At 36.4% G+C, this 23,376-nt stretch overlaps 1 pseudogene; it reads right to left on the minus strand.

Moving 5' to 3' along the window:
* Nucleotides 1-23,000, minus strand: part of LOC122738578 — a 43,069-nt pseudogene extending 20,069 nt beyond the window's left edge.
* Between the last annotated feature and the right edge of the window lie 376 nt (nt 23,001-23,376).

The following is a 23,376-nucleotide window of genomic DNA, read 5'->3' on the forward strand; positions in this document are numbered from 1 at the left end:
AGGTAGGATACATATTAGTTATAAAAGATGATAGACTAAGAATGATTATCTTTATTTTGTGTGTGTTTTGTTTTTTCTAGTCTCAGTTGTACTATTCCATTACACCTGCTCAGTTTTTACCCTTTAAATTACAAATTTTTAATGCAGAAAATTGGATTTATTCAAAAGAATTGTATAATATAGTATTAAAAATACAGCATTTAGTCAATAGGATAGTGAGTATAATTCTAAATTTTTTTTTTAGAAAATGGCTAAAAGTAGCTGAAAACTACAAATCCATGTTTGTAAAAATCAAAGATGGAATACTTATTGTTCACAGTTCCATAGTTAGACAGTAGAGTACTACATAATTGCAAATATGCACAGCTTCATTTTTTTATTATGCTGATCCTTTCTAATATATCCTTTATTACATACCATACTTTCATTAAGCTAAGGGCAAACATATTTTTCTTAAATCAATTGTGTAACAATACATTGAATACTTTATAATTGTCTCTGTGTTATTTCTTATGAACATGTATTCGCTCCTCAAATAAAGATGTAAGTTTGGTATTGTATTTACTTTTTATTTGCGCTCAGTGTCAAGTACAGTGCTACACACACAAGCTACTTGATAAATTGTTTTAGACTACTTTGCTCAGTGTAATCTTGACCTTATAAAATACCTCTAAATTTACCAATTTGTCAATCTTACCCCATTGTTACAGGATGCCATTTGGTCCCTTCCACATTTCTAATCAAATGAAGTCATATGCTTTAATCAAAGACACTATCCAAATGCTGATATCACATTACCCCCACCCAGATTGTATTAAGAAATAAAATTGTACGTTCCAGATAAAATGTGCCAACTCCTCTTTATAATGATAGAGAAAAGATTCTATGAAAGTGGAGAAATTAAGGACAAACATCCTAGCGGACTTATTTCCAAACTATGCAAATTCAATTTGTCTTTTTCAGAGAAGGAATAATGAGATAAAGATAAATTTTAAATCAGTTAGTGTTTGGCAAGGTGCCTACACCAGATGAATACATTCCTTTGTTATTTGTTTTTCTTTCTTTTCACTTTTTTGAATATTATTTACATTAAATATATACCTTAAAATAGATTTTTCCCAGATGAATTACATATTAAAATCAATGGTTGGTTTCACCTTTTAAAGGTTTATATTAAACATGTTTTCGTCTTGTACTAATAACTAAAAGTTGCTGAACTGCTCAAGGAAATGATGTGTTTCAATGGATATTTTGGATGGCAATGGAAAATCTTAACTTGCTTTTCCCTCAAGCAATAAAGCAGAAAGACCTGAGATCATTAAAAAAAAATACCTAAGATCAACAATGTCTTAGGTAGAATATGACATTCCCATTCACTTGTAGTATTGCATACTTCTAGAAATCTTATTCAAACAACTGTATTTGAGAAATGAAGACAGGAGGCAAATCAGAATCAAACTTTCTACTGGAAGTTCATGAAATTGTCAAATAGTTATCAAAATATGGGCCCACCAATTTAAATATAGAGTTTGTGATATTTCACTTTTTTGTGTGCACTGAATTGACACAATTAAAGAACATCTACATCTTACACTCATACCAACACCTTTTATGGTAGGAAAAATTAGAAACAAAATAGGTCCCTATGGATTGGGGAAGGGTTAAGCAATCTATGGCATATGGAATTATATTATAGGAAATGAAAAATATAGAAATATATCTGTATCAAAACTTTTCTTGTGTGTTCAAGCCTTCAACATAACTCACTATACCAACCCTCTTTCTCTGCTGAGAATCTACAATTAAGTTAAAACCATCCTTGAAAGGTTCTCTTTTCTTCACCTTTTCATTTCATATCCTTCTGACATATTTCCCCATTATTTCCTACTCCACTCCAAGCCTGATGATGAAATGACCCTTTGGTCTCTCTATCTCCCCTATCTGTCTACCTCTCTATCTACCTCTCTCTCTCTTCTCTCTCTGTATGTATGTATGTATGTCTTTATATAGACACACATGCATACATACATGTCTTTGGTCTCATCCCACACTGTTTTCTCCAGTTAAATCCTCACCACCATCATCATAATACCAACCTTTCTCTAATCTTTGATTTTTCCCTATCTACCGGTTTCTTCCCTGTTTCTTATAAGTGCTCTCAAGTCTTCCTCATTATTAAAGAAATGTTTATTACATCCTAGCATTCCTGCCCCCTTATCTTGCTAAACGCAGTTCCCCTTTCTCAGTTTCCTTGCAAAATCCAAGTACTTTTCTCTCACTTGTTTCTCTTGTATCTGCAATCTAGGTTCTACATCATCAACAAACTGAAGGTAGAATCTCCAAAATTATCAATGATATTTTAATTTTCAAATATAATGACTCCTTGATCCTCAACATTTTTTACTTTTAGGAAATATTCAACACTGCTGTTCACTGTCTACTCTGGGATACTTTCTTCTTTCTGTGAATTTCATGATTCCTCTCACTTGATTCTCTTCCTATTTCTCTGACCAATAATTTTTTGTTCAGTATTTTTTGATGGATTTTTATTCATCTATCTTCCACTAATTGTGTGGGGGGGTTGTTTGTTTTGGGGTTTTTTTTTGCACAATGAGGGTTAAATGACTTCTTGCCTAGGGGTACACAACTTGTAAGTGTCAAGTGTCTGACACACGATTTGAACTCAGGTCCTCCTGAATCCAGGGCTCATGCTTTATCCACTGTGCCATCTAGCTGCCCCAATCTTCCACTAATTGTAAGTTTCCCCTAAGACTCTGCCCTAGTCTCTCTTTTCTTTCTTTTCTACAGTTTCTTGTTGATCTTACGTATCATTCAAATATTATCTCTATGTAGATAGATCCCAGTTTTAAGAAGTTTTTATTTTAATTCATCCCTAATCTTTTCCTTAAGTTACACTCTCATATTACCAATTGCCTGTTGCATATTTTAATTACATGTCCCATAGGCATCTGAAATTAAAAATGTACAAAACAAATATTATATTTTATCCCAACCTTTCATTATTCTGAACTTTGCTATTAATGTACAAGATATAATCTTCCTTAAAATCATCTAGGTTCAAAACGTTATGTAATCATTTGAGTTTTGTCTTTAACACCACACATCCAATCAATTTCCAAATTTTGTAACTTATTTCTCTAATAAGGGACATATGTTCCTTTCCCTGGACTTGCATAACAATCAGTTCACGATCCTAGTTTATTCCTTCATTACCTCTTTCCTGTATTATTACAATAGCCTTCTACTTTGGTTTCCCTGGGTCTCAAGTCCATTCCATTCTCTACTATGTTGCCAAAAAGATTCTCCTAAAGTTCAGGTTTACCATTTCACTTGCCCTCTCCACATTTAATGAACTCTAATGATCCCATGTTACTTCCAAGATCAAAATTTAAGTTCTTTTTGGTAGATATTTAAAACTATTCATCCTGATAACTCCATAGCTTTCCAGTGTAATATAATATTCTACTCCCTTTCACAAAATCTATGATCCAGGCATAATGATTTACTTGTCCTTTCCCAGAAATGGTACTCTACTCCCTTTCTTCATTACTTTGCACTGGCTATTCCTCATGTCTGGAAAGCTCTCTCAACCTCTGACTCTTAGAATCTCTGGTTTCTTTTTATACTCAGCTCACATATCCTCACCTACGACATGATAATGTTACCTTTTTTTCTTTCTTTTTTACTTAATAGTATTTTATTTCATTACATGTGAAGATATTTTTCAACATTAATTTTTATAAGATTTTAGGCTACAAATTTTTCTCCTTCCCTAAGACCCACAAGATAGCAAGAAATCTGATTAATATCATCTTTTCTCATGCTACTTTCTATCTATTCTATATTTATCTTATATATTCTAAATTGTATATATTCCCCCATGTTAGAATTTCTATTCCTTGAGGGCATGGACTATTTGTTTGCTAGTTGGTTTGTTGCTTTTTCTATATATGCCATTGCATGAGTACAAAAACTGTATATAAAAGACTGATCTGAACAGATGTCAAGTGAAATAAGCTGTGCTAACCTATAGAAAAACAAAGAAATATACTTCCTTTTTCTCTTAGAAGAGGAAGGGGATGTTGTATAAGTTGTCAGATGTGGTTATTTCTTGTTTTATTTTACTGAGCTGCTTAAATCCTCCATGTCTAATATCTTTGTAACTACAGAAGGAATATACATGGAAATTAATGAAATATAAAAAAAGGAAGGCATGAATAGTTTTCAAAATTAATAGGAAATGAAACTTCTCATGCAAAGAAATTATCAAATAGACTCATTTATTTTTGAGTTAAAAAGTTCCTATAAGAAATCCATATATATGTATATACAAACAGATTATATATATGCTTATAGATAATATATATAATATAATATATATAGATGTACATATACATCTATACATATTATGTAATCTGTCATACTAGATAAATACATAACCTTATTTTCAAGGCACATATGCACATGTGAGAGATTTATTGGATATACCTGCCAAATTGCACTTTTGCCAAAGTAACAGAATCACAATTTCCCAGGATCTCAGCATTGTAAGGGACTTTAGAATACATTCTGTAAATGAACAAGAATCTATTCATTCAGTCCTCATCCAGAGTTTGACTGAAAATTTCTAGTAAGGGGAAGGACTTAGACACTTACTAGCTGTGTGATTCTGGGCAAGTCACATGACCTTGTTTGCCTCAGTTTTATCATCTATAAAATAGCTGGAAAAGAAAATGGCAAACTACTCCAATATCTTTGCCAAGAAAACGCCAATTGAAATCAAAAAGAGTTGGACATGACTGAAAATTACTAAAAAAATAAGAAAAGTTTTTGTTGTTACATCAACAAGCCCAAATTTCTAGCTGTGTGACCCTGGGCAAGTCACATAACCCTCATTGCCCTGCACCGCCCTCAAAAAAGTCATAGAGTAGAGCCCACAATTTACCATGCCCCAGAGTAGAAGTATAGAGAGGAAATAGTCTGACTTAACCTTGGTCAGACCATGCCTAGAATATTACATTCAGTCTAGGTCACCCTTTTGGAATAAAGATACTGTTAAACTTGAAATCATCTGAAATCAAAGTGTGATGTGTTCAACTGTGGCTGATCAGTCTAATATGAGCTTGGAAGGCTATACCACAGGTCAAGCACAAATAATCTGTTTGAATTTATGCATCTTAAGTTTCTTTCATGCTATTGTAATTCTGCTTTGATCATAGAGCACACACAGTATTTTCTTTGATGTGGGCATGGCATGCTGGGTGGTCCTGTGTCAGCATCTCCCATGTCTCACAATCAATACTAATCTTCTTCAGAGAGACCTTGAAAGTGTCCTTGTATCACTTTTTTTGACCTCTGTGTGAGCTCTAGCTTTGTGTAAGTTCTTTGGCATTTGGGGCTACTTGGCCAATTCATTAGAGTGGTGCTCTCTGAAGTAGAGTTCGAATGCTTGTCAGTTCATCTCAAAAGAGGAATTCAGTGTCTGATACCCTTGTTTTGACCAGTAATCTCCAGAATCTTCCTAAGACAATTCAAATGGAAACAGTTGAATTTTCTAGCATGGCAATCAGGAAACCAAAGTAGGAAGAGGTTAAATGACTTATACAGGGTAACACAAGTATTAGGTTCCTGACACTGGATTTGAACTCCGGTCTGGCCTAAATTCAGGAACAATGCTTAATCCACTGTACAGCCTACCCTTTTCTGATGTTTTACTTAAATTATTTGGGTACCAACTGTTTTTTGTGGTTGGTGCATTGTTTTATCTAAATTATTGTGGGACTAGGCTGTGTTTTCTAAACTATTTGCTATTTATATATTAATGGCTATTTTTAAAATAATAGCCAGTTTTGGCAGTATCTATTATTAAAGTATCTTAAATATTAGAAGAGTATTGGCCATGTGGCATGTAATATAAGCCAAAAATCTCCCAGCACTGTATTTGTAAGAGAGAAAGCACATGTCCTAACAACCTACCCTGTCCTAAGGGGTCACCAACTGACAGTGGGTCCAGAACAAATGTGTGATCCAAGATGGCACTGGCTAGGAGCCTTGTGTGTTCTTTCCTTTTATCTTCTTTTTCTTTTTTTTTTAATCCTCTTTTGATAGAGGTGTGTCACTACATACTGATCAAAGCTAATTGGCTAGTATCATTCAATTCCATTGGTTGGTGTGACTTGAGGGTGGTCCATATTAAAATGAGTTGTACCTTATTGACATCAGGGCCTAATGGGGAGACTCCCTGAGGGGCAAAGTTGCATTCCGATAGGTGTGGTATAATTCCATAAACACACTGAGCTAGTCAAAAGAGTATATTTTCCATTTCTATTGTATTTGCCCTGAATAGGATTAAGCCCTGAAAGAATTAGAACTTTCTCAAGGACTGGGCCTTCTGATGTGGGGGATATAAAAGACAAAACTGGGTCTCTGGGTCCCCAAGATATTAATTATTAATAATTTTTTGCACATAGATGATCTGCTTCACAGCTTTGGTCCCCACTATCTTGATTTTAAAAGGTAATTCTTTAGGGGGCAGCTAGATGGCGCAGTGGATAAAGCACTGGTCCTGGATTCAGGAGTACCTGAGTTCAAATCCAGCCTCAGACACTTGACACTTACTAGCTGTGTGACCGTGGGCAAGTCACTTAGCCCCCACTGCCCCACAAAAAAAAAAAAAAAAAAAAAGGTAATTCTTTGAGGAAGATTCAGTCCATCAGTCAAAATAAACTTTTAATAAATATTTCCTATGTAGCAGTGGCTGTACTAAACACTGGGGAGATAAAAGTAAAATCCTGGTCTTTGCTCTCGAAGAAGTTACAGTCTAATATTAGAAACCACATACAAATAACTATGCACAAACAGTATATTTACAATGTAAATGGAAGGCAATCTCTGAGGGAAAGGACTAGGGGATGGTGGTGGCAAGAAAAGGCCTGCTATAAAAGATAATTTTTGAATTAAGCCTTGAAGTGAGACAAAGAAATGAGGAATCAGAGGTGAAGAGAAAGAGGAGTAGAGGCATGTGAAATAGTGTAAATGCAAAGTTTCGGGATGGGGTGTCATGTATAAGGAACAGCAAGGAGGCCACAATGGCTAGATCATAGATTTTGTGGAGCGGAGTAGAGTGGAAAAATACCAGGAAAGTAAAAAAAAAAAGGGTCAGGTTTTGAGTTGTTTTAAATGTCAGATAAACAATTTTACATTTGATCCTTGAGGTAATTGGGAGTCACTGGAATTGATTATGTATGAGGGTGACATTGTCAGGTTGGCACTTTAGGCAGTTGAATAGAAAATGAATTGGAGTGGGGAGTCTGGAATACCAATTCTAGAAGGCTACTATGTGAAGGACATGTGTGAATTCTGAGGGAGTGGAGAGAAGACATATGTAACAAAGTTTGTAAAGGTAAACAACAATAACAAAAACAAACTCAACAAAAGTTATTATGCTTACATAAGGAATTAAGGATGAAAATGAGGTTGTGACTGGTAGGATGGTATACCACTAGAATTTAATGAGAAAGTTGAAAAGAGGAAAAGATTTTTGGGGAAAGATGATGCATTCTGTTTTGGATATACTGAGCTTGAGATATATATTGAAGTCAGTTTCAGAAATCCAAAAGGCAGTGGATGATGTGAGACAGTACCTCAAGAGAGGGAATAGGGCTGGATAAAAAATATCTGGCAACTATCTTTGTAGACAAGATAGTCGAACCCAAGGGCTCTAATGAAATCACCAAGTAAAATAACCTAAAGCAAGAGTTCTTAACCTGGGGTCATTGAACTATCTAAAGGTATATAGCTAGGGTCAGGAAGTTCATGAACTTGGAAGGTAAAACATAATTACATCTTTATTTTCATTAACATTTAATGAAAACTATAAAGAGAAAGGGTTAGATTTATTAGATAGCCAAAGGGCCCCATGTCATAAAAATAGGTTAAGAACCTCTCAAGGGGCGGCTAGGTGGTGCAGTGGATAAAGCACCAGCTCTGGAATCAGGAGGACCTGAGTTCAAATCAGGCCTCAGACACTTGACACTTGCTAGCTGTGTGACCCTGGGCAAGTCACTTAACCCTCATTGCACTGCAAAGAAAAAAAAAGAACCTCTCATAGAGCAGAAAATAAGATGGCCGAGAAAAGAGACTTCAGGGACAACTCTGGTGTGTGGGCATTTCAAGGATGAAGTTCCAACAAACCTAGTCTTGAGACAGATAGGAATAGAACCACAAAACAGTAATGTCAAGAAACTTCTCAGTGAAGAGAGATTATATAGAAGATGCTCAGTAGTATATAAAAGTTGCGGAGAGATGAAGAACAATAACGATTGAGAAAAGACTGGTGAATGTTGCAGATAGTTCAATTTGCCCTCCCTCTATTTTTTTTTTTTATTCATTTGGATTTGCTTTACTGTGTCTTGGTTTCTCATCCATTTGTTCAATCCTAGTTCTTAGGCAATAATTTTCTTCAGAGAGGTTTTTTATCTCCTTTTCCATTTGGCTTTTCAAGCTGTTGACTATTTTCTCATAACTCTCCTAGATTTCTCTCATTTCTCTTTCCATTCTTTCTTCCACCTCTCTAAATATTCCTTCTATCTCTCCTACTTTCTCTTCAAAGTCCCTTTTGAGTGCTTCCATGGCCTGAGACCAATACATATTTTTCTTGGAAGCTTTGGATGTAGGGGCCCTGAGGTTGTTATCCTCTTCTGAGAGTGTACCTTGATCTTCCTTGTCACTAAAGAAAGTTTCTATTATTCTCAACTTTTTTTTGCTTTCTCATCTTGCTGTCTTTAACTTGACTTTTAACTCCCTCTTAGAGTGGGGCCCTACTTCCAAGCTACACTGTCCCAAGTTTCAGAGGGTCCCAGGTGTTTTGGTTTGAGGGAGGGCACGTTTTTCTCTGGCCTGGCCTGTTCTATATTCTGAAGATAATCTCAAGCCAAGTTGCTAGTTAAACAGCCAGCAGAGTGCTATGGTGGTTCTCAGCTCTGACAAGCCAGTGCCTCTCCCCAACCTGGGCCTTCCGCTGCTCAGAATTTCTTCCTGGTTCCCTGTTGGGGTGGGATAGCCAAATTCCTCCTTAGGTCCCACAGACACCCCTGCACTTCCCCACCCCCACCCCAGGCAGCTGTTCAGCCCTCTCACCTGATGATAAGCTTAGTTTCAGAAGATGCTGGTGCTTCAGCTGATTTAGTGACTCAGGGTTAAGTTCCTCTTTCACAGCATGTCTGGGGTCTGTGTTGGCATGATTGTGGAGTTACACTCTTACAGCCCAGTACGGCCTCCTTTAATCTGGAAAATAATCTCAGCCTGTCTTTTTGTGTGTTTTGAAGCTCCAGGGCTTGTTTTATTGCTGTTTTCAGGGTAATTGTGTCAGGAACTCTGTGAGTTTAATGTCTTCCCTCTACCATCTTGGCTCTGCCCCCCCCATAAGGCCAGGTTAATCATTCTTTTATTATGATTATTTTTTAAAATTAAATTAAATTTATTTTTTAAATTTTATTTTATTTTACATATAAGGTATTTTATTTTTTCCATTACATGTAAAGATAGTTCTCAACTTTTGTTTATACAAGTTTTACAATTTCAGATTTTTCTCCCACCCTCCCTTCCCTCCCCCCTTCCCTAGACAGCAGGCAATCCGATATAGGTTATATCTATATATCTATATACCTATAGATATAGATATATCTATATCTATACATATATATATACACATAATAACATTAATCCTATTTCTGGATTAGTCCTGCTATAAGAGAAAAAATCAGAGCAATGATGAAAAACCTCAAAATAGAAAAAAAAACCAACAGCACCAAAAACAAAAGAAATAGTATGGTTCATTCAGCATTTATACTCCACAGTTCTTTTTTTTTTTCTTGGATTTGGAGATCCTCCTCCATCATGAGTTCCCTGGAACTCTTCTGTACCATTGCATTGGTGAAAAGAATATAGTCCATCACAGTAGATCAACACTCAATGTTGATGATACTGTGTACAATGTTCTTCTGGTTCTGCTCATCTCACTCATCATCAGCTCACATAAGAAACTCTGGGTTTCTGTGAACTCCTCCTGCTCATCATTTCTTACTGCACAATAGTTTTCCATTGTATTCATATACCAAAACTTGTCCAGCCATTCCCCAATTGATGGGCACCCCCTCAACTTCCAATTCCTTGCTACCACGTAAAGAGCAGCTATAAATATTTTTGTACATGTGGGTCCCTTTCCCCTTTCCATGATTTCTTTGGGGAAAAGACCTAAAAGTGGTATTGCTGGGTCAAAGGGTATGCACAGCTTTATCGCCCTTTGGGCATAATTCCAAATTACTCTCCAGAATGGTTGGATCAGTTCACAGCTCCACCAACAATGCATTAGTGTTCCCATTATTCCACAGCTTCTCCAACATTTATTATTTTCCTTTTTTGTCATTTTAGCCAATCTGATAGGTGTCAGGTGGTACCTCAGAGTTGTTTTAATTTGTATTTCTCTAATCATTAGAGATTTAGAGCATTTTTTCATATGGGAATAGATAGCTTTGGTTTCTGCATCAGTAAACTGTCTGTTCATATCCTTTGACCATTTCTCAATTGGGGAATGACTTGGATTCTTATAAATTTGATTTAATTCCCTATATATTTTAGAGATGAGGCCTTTATCAGAAGTACTAGCCTCAAAAATTGTTTCCCAGCTTTCTGCCTCCCTTCTAATTTTGGATGCATTGCTTCTATTTGTACAAAATTTTTTTAATTTAATATAATCAAAATCATCCATTTTGCATTTTATAATATACTCTATCTCTTGTTTGGTCATAAACTGTTTTCCTTTCCAAAGATCTGATAGGTAGACTATGCCTTTCTCTCCTAATTTACCCATGGTATCACCTCTTATGTCTAAATCGTGTATCCATTTTGACCTTATTTCAGTATAAGGTGTCAGATGTTGGTCTATGCCTAATTTCTGCCATACTGTCTTCCAGTTTTCCCAGCAGTTTTTGTCAAATACTGAGTTCCTATCCCAGAAGCTGGAGTCTTTGGGTTTATCAAGCACTACATTGCCAGTGTCATTTGCTGCTGCATTTCCTGAGCCTAGCCTATTCCATTGATCTACCACTCTATTTTTTAGCCAGTACCAGATAGTTTTGATGACTGCCACTTTATAGTAAAGCTCCAGGTTTGGTACCACTAACCCACCTTCCTGTGAATTTTTATTCATTATTTCCCTGGATATTCTTGATTTTTTGTTTTTCCAGATGAATTTTGTTATTATTTTTTCTAGCTGTATAAAATAATTTTTAGGTAGTCTAATTGGTATGGCACTGAATAAGTAAATTAATTTAGGTAGAATTGTCATTTTTACTATATTAGCTCTGCCTATCCATGAGTAATTGATATCTTTCCAATTATTTAGATCTGATTTGATTTGTGTGAAGAGTGTTTGGTAGTTGTGTTCATAGAGTTCCTGGGTTTGTCTTGGCAAGTAGACTCCCAAGTATTTTATATTATCTACCATTACTTTAAATGGAATTTCTCTTTCTATCTCTTGCTGCTGGACTTTTTTGGTCATGTATAGAAATGCTGATGATTTATGTATTTATATCCTGCTACTTTGCTAAAGTTGTTAATTGTTTCAAGTAATTTTTGAGTTGATTCTCAAGGATTCCTTAAGCATACCATCATATCATCTGCAAAGAGTGATAGTTTTGTTTACTCCTTGCCTATTCTAATTCCTTTAATTCCTTTCTCTTCTCTGATTCCTGAAGCTAACATTTCTAGGACAATATTAAATAATAGGGGTGATAATGGACATCCCTGTTTCACCCCTGATCTTATTGGGAAGGCCTCTAATTTATCTCCATTGCATATAATACTTGCTGATGGCTTTAGGTAGATACTGTTTATTATTCTAAGGAAAGCTCCACCCATTCTGAAACTCTCTAGGTTTTTTATTAGGAATGGGTGTTGTACTTTGTCAAAAGCTTTCTCTGCATCTATTGAGATAATCATATGATTTTGGTTGGTTTTCTTATTGATGTGGTTGATTATGTTAATAGTTTTCCTAATGTTGAACCAGCCCTGCATTCCTGGTATAAATCCCACCTGGTCATAGTGTATTATCCTGGTGATCACTTGCTGTAATCTCCTTGCTAATATCTTATTTAAGATTTTAGCATCAATATTCATTAGGGAAATTGGTCTATAATTTTCTTTTTCTCTTTTTGCTTTGCCTGGTTTTGGTAGCACAGCCATATTTGTGTCATAAAACTAATTTGGTAGAACTCCTTCTTCAGCTATTTTTGCAAATAATTTGTATAATATTGGAATTAATTGTTCTTTAAATGTTTGGTAAAATTCACCCGTAAACCCATCTGGCCCTGGGGATTTTTTCTTAGGGAGTTCATTAATGGCTTGTTCAATTTCATTTTCTAATATGGGTTTATTTAAGTATTTTATTTCCTCTTCAGTTAATCTGGGCAATTTGTATTTTTGTAAATATTCATCCATTTCATTTAGATTGTCAAATTTATTGGCATACAGTTGGGCAAAATAATTCCTAATTATTGATTTAATTTCCACTTCATTGGTGGTAACACCACCCTTTTCATTTTTGATACTGGTAATTTGGTTTTCCTCTTTCTTTTTTTAAATCAAATTAACCAATATTTTATCTATTTTATTGTTTTTTTCATAAAACCAGCTCTTAGTTTCATTGATTAATTCTACAGGTTTTTTGCTTTCAATCTTATTAATTTCTCCTTTAATTTTCAGGGTCTCTAATTTACTGTCTAATTGGGGATTTCTAATTTGTTCTTTTTCTAGCTTTTTAAGTTGCATGCCCAATTCATTAATCTCCTCTTTCTCTTTTTTATTCATGTAAGCATTCAGAGCTATAAATTTTCTCCTAAGCACTGCTTTGGCTGCATCCCATAGATTTTGGTATGTTGTCTCATTATTTTCATTCTCTTGGATATAGTTATTGATTGTTTCTATGATTTGTTGTTTGGCCCATTCATGAATTATTTAGTTTCCAATTGATTTTCCTTCTACCTTTCCCTGGCTCTTTCTTACATGTAATTTTTATTGCATCATGATCTGAAAAGGATGCATTTACTATTTCTGCCTTTCTACATTTGACTATGATGTTTTTGTGCCCTAATACATGGTCAATTTTTGAAAATGTGCCATGTACTGCTGAGAAAAAGGTATATTCCTTTCTATCCCCATTCAATTTTCTCCAGCCATCTATCATGTCTAACTTTTCTAGTAATCTATTCACCTCTTTCACTTCTTTCTTATTTATTTTTCGGCTAGATTTATCTAATTCTGAGAGGGGGAGATTCAGATCCCCCACTAGTATTGTATTACTGTCTAATTCCTCTTGTAACTCATTTAACTTCTCCTCTAAGAACTTGGATGCTATACCACTTGGCGCATCCATATTTAATATTGATATTACTGCATTATCTATCGTACCTTTAAGCAAGATGTAATTTTCTTCCTTATCTCTTTTAATGAGATCTATTTTTGCCTGCACTTTGTCTGAGATAAAGATTGCTACCCCTGCTTTTTTTACTTTAGCTGAGGCATAATATATTCTGCTCCAGCCTTTTACCTTTACTCAGTGTGTATCTCTTTGCTTCAAATGTGTTTCTTGTAAACAGCATATTGTAGGATTCTGGTTTTTAATCCACTCTGCAATTCGCTTCCATTTTATAGCAGAGTTCTTCCCATTCACATTCACAGTTATTATTACTGACTGTCTATTCCCCTCCATTCTATTTACCCCCTTTGTACTTTTCCCCCCTTCTTTCACCCTATTTCTCCTCACCGATGTTTTACTTCTTACCCCTGCCTCCCCCAATCTGCCCTCCCTTTTTATCACCCCCTCTCTTTTCTTTACCCTTTTCTCCCTTGCTTTTGTCCTCCCTTCTATCAGTTCCCTCCCTTTCCCTTCCCCTTTTGCTTCCCTAAAGAATGAGTTAAGTTTCTTTATCCCAATGAATGTATGTTATTCCCTCTTTGAATCAAATCTAATGAGAATAGGGTTGAAACAATGTTCCCCCCCCTTTCTTTCCCTCTATTGTAATAGGTTTTTTTTTCACCTCTTCATATGATATAATTCATCCCATTCCACCTCCCCTTTCCTCTCCTCCCCATAGACTCCCTTTTTAACCCCTTAATTTTTTTTTGTATCATCACATCAAAGACAATTGATATTTATACCCTCTATGTAAAGTTCTCTCTGCCCAAATAGATTTACAATTCTTAAGAGTTATGAGTATTATCTTCCTGTGTAGGGATATAAACAGTTTAACCTAATAGCGTAACCTTTTCTTTTTCCCCCTCTGTTTAGCTTTTTAAACTTCTCTTGAGTCTTGTATGTTGAGATCGAATTTTCTATTCAGTTCTGGTCTTTTCACCAGGAAAGATTGAAAGTCTCCAATGTCATTAAATGTCCATCTTTTCCCCTGAATGAAAATGCACATTTTTGCTGGGTTTGCTGATTCTTGGCTGCAATCCAAGCTCCTTTGCCTTCCGGAATATCATATTCCAAGCCTTGCGGTCCTTTAATGTTGAAGCTGCCAGGTCCTGAGCAATCCTGACTGTGGCTCCATGATATTTAAATTGCTTCTTTCTGGCTGCTTGGAGTATTTTCTCCTTCACCTGATAATTCCGGAATTTGGCTACAATATTCCTTGGAGTTTTCCTTTTGGAATCTCTTTCAGGAGGTGATTAGTGGATTCTTTCAATGATAATTTTATCCTCTGATTCTATGATACCAGGGAAGTTCTCCTTAATAATTTCCTGGAATATGGTGTCTAGATTCTTTTTCTGGTCATGGCTTTCAGGTAGTCCAATGATTCTCAAATTGTCTCTCCTGGATCTGTTTTCTAGATCAGTTGTCTTTCCAGTGAGGTATTTCACATTTTCTTCTATTTTTTCATTTTTTTGATTCTCCTTGACTGATTCCTGGTGTCTCATGGATTCCTTATCTTCCAACTGTCCAATTTTAATTTTTAAGGCATTGTTTTCTTCAGTGAGATTATGCACCTTTTTTTTCCATTTGGCCAAGTAAATTTTTTTGGGGGGGGGGCAATTGGGGTTAAGTGACTTGCCCATGGTCACACAGCTAGTAAGTGTCAAGCTTCTGAGGCTGGATTTGAACTCAGGTACTCCTGAATCCAGGGCCAGTGCTTTATCCACTGCGCCACCTAGCAGCCCCCAAGTAAATTTTTTAAGGCAGTCTTTTCTTCAATGAGATTATGCACTTTTTTTCCATTTGGCCAGATGAATTTTTTAAGGTATTGTTTTCTTCAGTGAGATTATGCACCTTTTTTTCCATTTGGCCTAGTGAAATTTTTATGGCAGTCTTTTCTTCAATAAAATTATGCACCTTTTTCTTCATTTGGCCAGATAAATTTTTTAAGGTATTGTTTTCTTCAGTGAGATTATGCACCTTTTTTTCCATTTGGCCAAGTGAATTTTTTAAGGCAGTCTTTTCTTCAATGAGATTATGCACCTTTTTTTCCATTTGGCCAAATGAATTGTTTAAGGCTTTGTTTTCTTCAGTGAAATTATGTGCTTCCTTTTCCAAGCTGCTGATTCTTTTTTCATAGTATTCGTGTTTTGCTTTCATTTCTCTCCCCATTTTTTCTTCTACCTCTCTCAATTGATTTTTAAAATCCTTTTTGAGCTCTTCCAGGAAGACTTTTTGTTCTTGCGACCAATTCACCTTCCCTCGTGAGGCTTCAGATGTAGGCAATTTGAGGCTATTGTCCTCATCTGAGTTTGTGTTGGCTTCTTCCCTATTGATACAGAAGCTCTCACTGGAGAGGGCTCTTTTTTGCTTCTTACTCATTATTGCAGCTTATTTATTTATTGTTTAATTTGAGGTCTACTCTGGGGGCACCAGGGTCCCTGTTTTGGGCTTCTTGTGCAGGGGTATAGGTGCTGTGTGACTGGCTTTTTACTCTGAGGCCTTTATGGTGTGTGGAGATCCCCCACCCTGCACTTCCTGTCTGATTGTGCTCGGCCAGCCAGGCGCCAGACCCTGGCGTCTGATCCCGCCTGATCCGTTCGTGGCTCTCTTGGCTGGTGCAGGTAGGTTTTTCCACTGTCCTTCTTGGCCACCAGATTTTTGAACCAGGTTCCGGGAGCCTCAGTTGTTCGGCTGTGGCCCGCAGCTCCTACTGACTTGCCCGGACCCCCTCGGCGCTGGGCTGCTGCCCTGCGCTGGGCCTCCCTTTTGCCTGAGTCAGACAGACCTTTTCCTGAAGTCTTCTAAATTATCTCTGGTTGGAGGACTGTGTCTCTCTGTCTCTTTGCAGGTTCTGTAGTTTCAGAATCTGTCCAGAGGCCTGATTTAATGTTCTTTTTGAGGGAACAGAAGGAGACCTCAGGCACCTTGCTGCTTTCTCTCTGCTATCTTGGCTCCACCCTCCAGGTTTATCATTCTTAATCCTCAGTATTGAGGTTACTGCAGTCCCTCATGACCAAATACTGAAGCACTTTAGCACATGATTAATGTGTGAGTCTTGATGCTGTAGTTCTATTCGACTGAGGCTTCTTTTGTTGGAATATTTTATAGTTGATGTTATTACTATAAAAAGCAAAATAACAAAATGAAAGTTTATGTAGGTTTGGAAGGGGCAGATGCCTTAAGTGAACACATCTAGTCATCAATGAATGAACCAAATACCATCCTTGCTTTGCCTTTTTTTTTTCTTTTTTTTTTTTTGCAAGAATCTGCTGGAACTTCTCTATGTAGAGATTTAGAAAGGGTGGTTGCTTCAGTATCAAGCTAATTTTTCTCTGTAGAAAGCTAGAGAGTCATAGTTCTAAGCTAGAGCAAACTTCAGTGAAAATGGTCTACACTTATCACAGGAGAAATAAAAGGTTAAAGTGAATGGAGCCATCCTATTTCTACCTCATAGTGTACCATTCCTCTATGGAGACAGATAAAAGATATAGCCAATGAAAGTTCAGTGTTTGACTACATTAAGGAACTAAGGCTGCTTACAGATATTACTGTGAATGGAAACATTTTTTATGTTTATGGGGTTTTTTTTTTTGGTTTTTTTGGCAGGACAATGAGGGTTAAGTGACTTGCCCAGGATCATGCAGCTAGTAAGTGTCAAATGTCTGAGGCCAGAAATAAACTCAGGTCCTCCTGAATCCAGGGCTGGTTCTTTATCCTGAACTTTATCACTGCACCACCTAGCTGCCCCCATTTCATTGTTTTATCAAGGTGTTTACCATTCCCCTTTCTGGAAGAGTGAAGCAGTCTTTGGTGAAAAAAAGTCAATCCTAAGAATTTTTAATAAAAAAATAAAAAGAAATTTCCTTGTTGCAATTAGAGTTCAGTTGAGATGAGGAGACATCAATTTTTAATGGACCCAATTAAGACAGCTTTGTGATTTTCTCAGCAGCACATGAATAGGAATTCAGATAGTGAGAGTGGGAATAACCCAAGGTTGGGGTTTATGAAGGCATAACTAGTGATAGATGAAAAGGATATGGATTTTAGTGTAGAGTTAAATAGATTCATAAAGGGGTCAAGTTAGGAAAGGGAGGAGAGTAGAGGGTTAATGACCTGGGGAATTCCCGAGGATAAAGAACTCAAAGGTCACAAAGGTCAAGGTGAGAATGAAAAACATAGCTAGTGAGCATTCAACACAGGAAAAGGTGCAATGATAAGATATTGTGATAAGAGAAAGGCTTTTTGGAATTTATTCAAGTAAAGAATTTGTGGAAGATTGTAGGATTAAAAGTGTGACCATTTATATGGATAATTTAGGTGGAATGGAAGAGTAGGTCATTGCAACTGAGTGTTTTGGAACTAAGAAGTTAAGGTACTTGAAGAAATATCAATGTGTAGCCCAAAATGCTTTAAATTATAATTAATAGCTTAATATAACTTAATCTTGAGAACATGACGCAATTTTCACTCAACAAATCTGTAAGCATTTATTAAGTGCTCTCTATGTGCCAAGTATTATGCAAAGCACTAGGAGTACAATTATAAGCAAGCATAATACAAATACAAGTTGTGGGAAGAGTTATTTTATATTTCAGCTTGGTTTGGTATTCTATCCAAATAAGTCCTAATTTGTTCTCTGGTAAAATGATTAGCCCTGGAACTCTTGTTGGTGTACATGCCTTCTGTTTTGAAATATTTCCCTTTTGACAGCCTGCCTCTGATCCTGCTATAACTAGCTATTCATATTAGAATATTCAAGTGGGCAGCCAGGTGGTGCCATGGAGAAAGCACTAGCCCTGGATTCAGGAGGACCTGAGTTCAAATTTGACCTCAGACACATGACACTTACTAGCTGTGTGATCCTGGGCAAGTCACTTAACCCTCATTGCCCTGCAAAACAAACAAACAAAATGTATTAGAATATATAGGACCTCAGGACCTCTCAAACTAACAAGTTCTCCCATAAGACTAAAGTCATCCATCTTAACAATTGTGTTTGGTCACTTAATCCAGAAGGGAGACAAAGCAGAAAAGTCTGGCAGGGGCCCAAGCCTGAGTTTACCAAGTATAACCATATTGTACTTTTGTTGGGAATGGGGAAGGATCTTTAACGTGACCGTATGAGACAGTTTAAGCAGAAAGCCAAGACTTGCCTCATAGGAGAGTGAAAACAAAGAGAGTAAGCTGGAAACTATCTTACTTTTAACCAATGCTCACCCTTACTCCTGCTATTTTCATGAAATGAATATACTAGGACTTGATTAAAAGTTAAATCTATCATACTTAAATGCCATGTCCTTTCAGGTCTACATCACCACATGGCTGGAATCACTATGGTCTCCTTGAATGAGGAATAGATACTTTGAGCATGCTTCATAGGGAGAGAGAAGATTGTGTGTGTGTGAGGGGGTGGGGGGTGGGGATGTTGGCCCATACTACAAAAATTTAAGCAAAATAAATGGGCATTATTTGCTCTTGATGAAGCCATGCTATCTCCCCCCCCCTCCCCACATTACTACTTCCTTTTCTAAATGTTTACTGATCATTCTTTTAATACTACCTTCTGGAATTGCCAAGGACCAAAGTACAGTCTGCCAGCCTGTAGTTTACAAATGCTTTTATCTGAACAATTTTGAAAACCAGAGCATCATTTCCCCCTTTTCTGTCCTCTAGTTCTTGTATTCTCCATGATCTTTCAAAGATTCCCTTCATTGAGAGAGCAATCATATTTGTTCATTTTTTCCATACCCTGGAATATAATTCACCTAGACCTGTTAATTATACATAGGCATTTTCTTACTACCTTTCTATTAGCTTTTCTTACCCTGTAATTTCCATTCCAAATATCATTTGCCTTTGCCAGAGAAAACTGAAACAATATCAATGTTAAATGACTGACTATATCTGCTATTTCTTTTCATTTTTGCCATTTACCTGGAGCCACAGTCCTACCCATTCATCAATCCTTATTTTTCCCTTTACTCCTCCAGGAACATACCCCTTTGCACTGTCCTTAACATTTCTTACCTGTGTTCTGACACTTTTCTTATACAACTATATCATGTTTTATACTCATTTTATATCACCTGTCCCTATTTCCAATTTCTGTACTTGCCTTTTGGTTTGATGAATTCCCTGTGCATCCACATCGGTCTCTCTAGAAAACTCCCCCTTTGTTTTTCTCATTGACATTGTTTCTTTGTAACTTTAGAACTTCATTGTGAAGTGTCTTCTATCTTTGCTGAATGGATCTCCCCATATAGAATTTTTATCCATAGAATCTTACTTCTCCCTTCTCTGAGACTTTTGAAATCTTCAGGATAAAAAGATTGAGTTAGTTCAGAAAACTCTAGAAAGGAAGCCTAATCCCCATGAAAAACAGAACATTCAGTAACAGTGTGCTAAGAGGATTTCTATGGTAATGCCAAATATTAATTAATATGTTTACTATGCTGGAAGTACCAATGATTTGATTTCTCAGTAACTCATATAGAAGTACAATGCCAGTCATACAAACTATAATTTGAGACAAACATATTAATTTCACTGGGTGCTACCTCACATGCTACTAGCACAATGTTACTGAATGTTTCATTTTTCCATTAAAGTCTTTTCATTGGTCTAAACTCACTGCTATAAAGTGAGTTCAGAGTTCATTAGTCAATGAATTGAACATAAATTTATCTTCTACATATACTTTATTTCTTTTGAAGAAATTCAGTCATAAAAATGACATGGGTTTGAAGTTTTGGTCATTTTCTAAATAAATGCTTCTATAAGTGTCTAAACTGATAGAATTCTCAAAGAGTCTGTTCAAAGTAATAAATTCTCTGGATAAAGAGAAGCAATAATATAGTAGAAACAGCACTGTGCTTGGAGCTAAAACATCTGGGTTCCAATTCTGGTTTTGTTAGTGTTAGTCTGTGCTATGTTGGGCCAGTCAGGAGGCAGCATGGTATAGTGGAAAGAGTCCAAGATTCTGAGTTCTCATCTCCCTTTTGATGTTTAGTAGTTATGTGACAGGTTTTTTACTCTATAAAGTAAGGAGTTAGGAGATGGAACTCTTCCTGAACTGTCAAGAAAATATATAGGTAAATTATACAGAGATTCATAAGCAGGGGTTCATGAACTTTTCTTTCTCCTTTTAAATACAATTTTGATAACTATATTTCAATACAATCTATTTCCTTTATAATTTGTGTAATTTAAGATTCTAAATGTGGGTTCTGATATGTTCCCCCAGTTTGGGGGGAAACTGACTAAAATCACTGATAAAATGAGTTTAGGTTTTTAAGGGTTTATTGAAAGATCAAAAGAGAAAGATTGAGAACAGAATTCCAACAGCCTACCATTCTATCTTTCCTCAAATTTCCTGTGAAGTCCTCTGACGCCACCCCCACCATCAAGTCAGGAACCCAAAAGAGACAGACCTCCCCGCACAGGCTCTCCTTCCTCCTTCCTGTCCCTTACCAGAAAATGGGAGACTCCTCAAGTTGATTGGCTGGTAGCCTTGGTGGACAGTACCCATGCGCCAATGTTGCTTCCTGGCGCCAATGTTACTTCCTGACACCAAGGAAAAGCTGCATGGCCTTGCCTTCTGAAGCATTCTCCTCATGGTAGAGCTTTCCTATAGTAAGTCTCCAGTAGGTGGCATCATTCCAATCATTAAATATTCTATATGCCTAAATATGCATTTAAAACCATTAATTCTGGGAAGGCATCCATAGGCTTAATGGGACTGCCAAAAGAGTTTGATGACACAAAAAATATAAGAACTCCTGAACTAGACCAAAAAAAAAAAAGACTATAAAGAAGGAATAGCAATTTGATTTTCTACCTCCATTTTAGACTTTTCTATCTGAACCCCAGCTTATTCAGCTCTAAAATTAGGAGCTTGAAGTAGTTAATGATGTCAGGTGCCTTAAAGCTTGAAATCTAATGAATAAAGGAATACTTGCTTTTCATTAGCTTCTCTTGTTTTTATTTAGGTCTAGAACCTTTACAAAGGGTCAGTACTTATTTTCATGACCTTCAACTTGAATTTTCATTGGAAAAAAAATAAAGTATGCTGTTCTTAGGGGCAGAACACACACTTGTCAAGTATATCTGACAACAAACAAGCAAAATACAGTATCAGAAATCTTAGAGAACTTGGAGACTGTCTGGTGCTGAGAACTCCTGGCAAATTGACTTAGAACAGAAGAGAGTATGGGAAAAGAAACTTTTCTTCCTAATATTCATATATTTACAATCTGTTCAACTCTCTGTCTATCTTATATTCTCAGAAGGGAAGTTGATGTTTAAAGTGAACTGTGAGCAAGAGGACACAGTAAGGAATAAAGCAGCACAGATGTGCCATTGCTTTTAAAAATGAGAAAGAGGATATGGGTGATGCCTTGGGGGAATCTCTTACCAAAAATATTGAAATTCATGCAGACAAAAATGCATTTATCATTCTGGATTTTTATTTTAACTTTAAGCATGAGACATGAAGTGGAACTCAGCTTGGTGTAATGACTAAAAGGAAAAATATTCAACTCTATAGATAAAATGTCTTATTTTACTAGCCTTGTTTCTTTTCTCACTTGGGTATAAATGTCCTTTATTTATCTGATTGATTATAGCATTCAGTCACAAGACTCCAGCTAGAATCAAGAATTAAACCAAGTTTGGGGGCAGCTAGGTGGTACAGTGGATAAAGCACCGGTCCTGGATTCAGGAGGACATGAGTTCAAATCCGGCCTCAGACACTTGACACTTACTAGCTTGTGTGACCCTGGGCAAGTCACTTAACCCTCATTGCCCTGCGAAAAAGAAAAAAAAATTAAACCAAGTTCCCTGAAGTAGCAAAGCCTCAAATGTTCAGGATGCTGCTTTTAGCTTCCTGAAACAACAGAAGAAAGAAACCATATATTACTCTTTTGTTGTGGTGGTTGTTTTGTTGTTTTTCAGTTGTGTTTGACTCTTTGGGACCTCATTTGGGTTTTCTTGGAAGAGAGATTGGAGTAGTTTGCCATTTCCTTTTTCATCTCCTTTTGTAGATGAGGAAACTGAGGTAACCAGGGTTAAGTGGCTTGCCCAGGGTCACACAGCTAGTAAGTGTCTGAGGCCAGATGTGAACTCATGAAGATGAGTCTTTCTGACTCTAGGCTTGGTTCTCTATTCTTTGTACCAACTAGTTGTCCCATGCCAAATTCCCCATTTAGGTGTAGGGAAAATGGATAGGTTCCTGAAGAATTGGTACACTGAACTGAATGTAGTGTTTATATTCAGGAAAATTAGATCAAATCCTACCTTTCCAAAACATATTAGCTGTGTGACCATGGATAAGTCCTGTAATCTCTCAAAACTTCAGTTTCCTTACCTGTAAAATAAGGGGATTAAATGTAACGGCTTCTAAAGTATTTTCTTGCTCCAAAGTAAAGACCTTATGAATAATTTGCACCCTAACATCTGCCATCACCCAAGCATCTCTGCTGTACACTTGCTTGAAGACGAGTATCATCCTAATGTGTTATCCATACCATACCATCTCATACATCCTGACACCCCATCAAGAAAAATAGACTCCGGAGGAGGGGGTGAATTTTACTTATTATTTATAAATGCTTTAATTTCATTTCCAAACTGGTACTGTTTACTTTTCTATTTCATTAGAGAAAATAAAGTGGTAAAGCCCTAGTTAATCAATTCAGCTAACTTTTAACACCTTTATTTTAATGACAATGACAAAGACAAAGTCAGGTGGGAAAGCCAGTAGAAGATGCTGGTATTGAAGATGGCAGAGAAAAGTCAGGAAGTTGCCTGAGCTCTCCCAAGTTTTCCTCAAAAACAGCATTAAATCAAGCCTCTAAATGAATTATGGAGCTATAGAACCTACA

This window comes from Dromiciops gliroides, chromosome 2 (assembly GCF_019393635.1).
Source record: "Dromiciops gliroides isolate mDroGli1 chromosome 2, mDroGli1.pri, whole genome shotgun sequence".
NCBI lineage: Eukaryota > Metazoa > Chordata > Mammalia > Microbiotheria > Microbiotheriidae > Dromiciops > Dromiciops gliroides.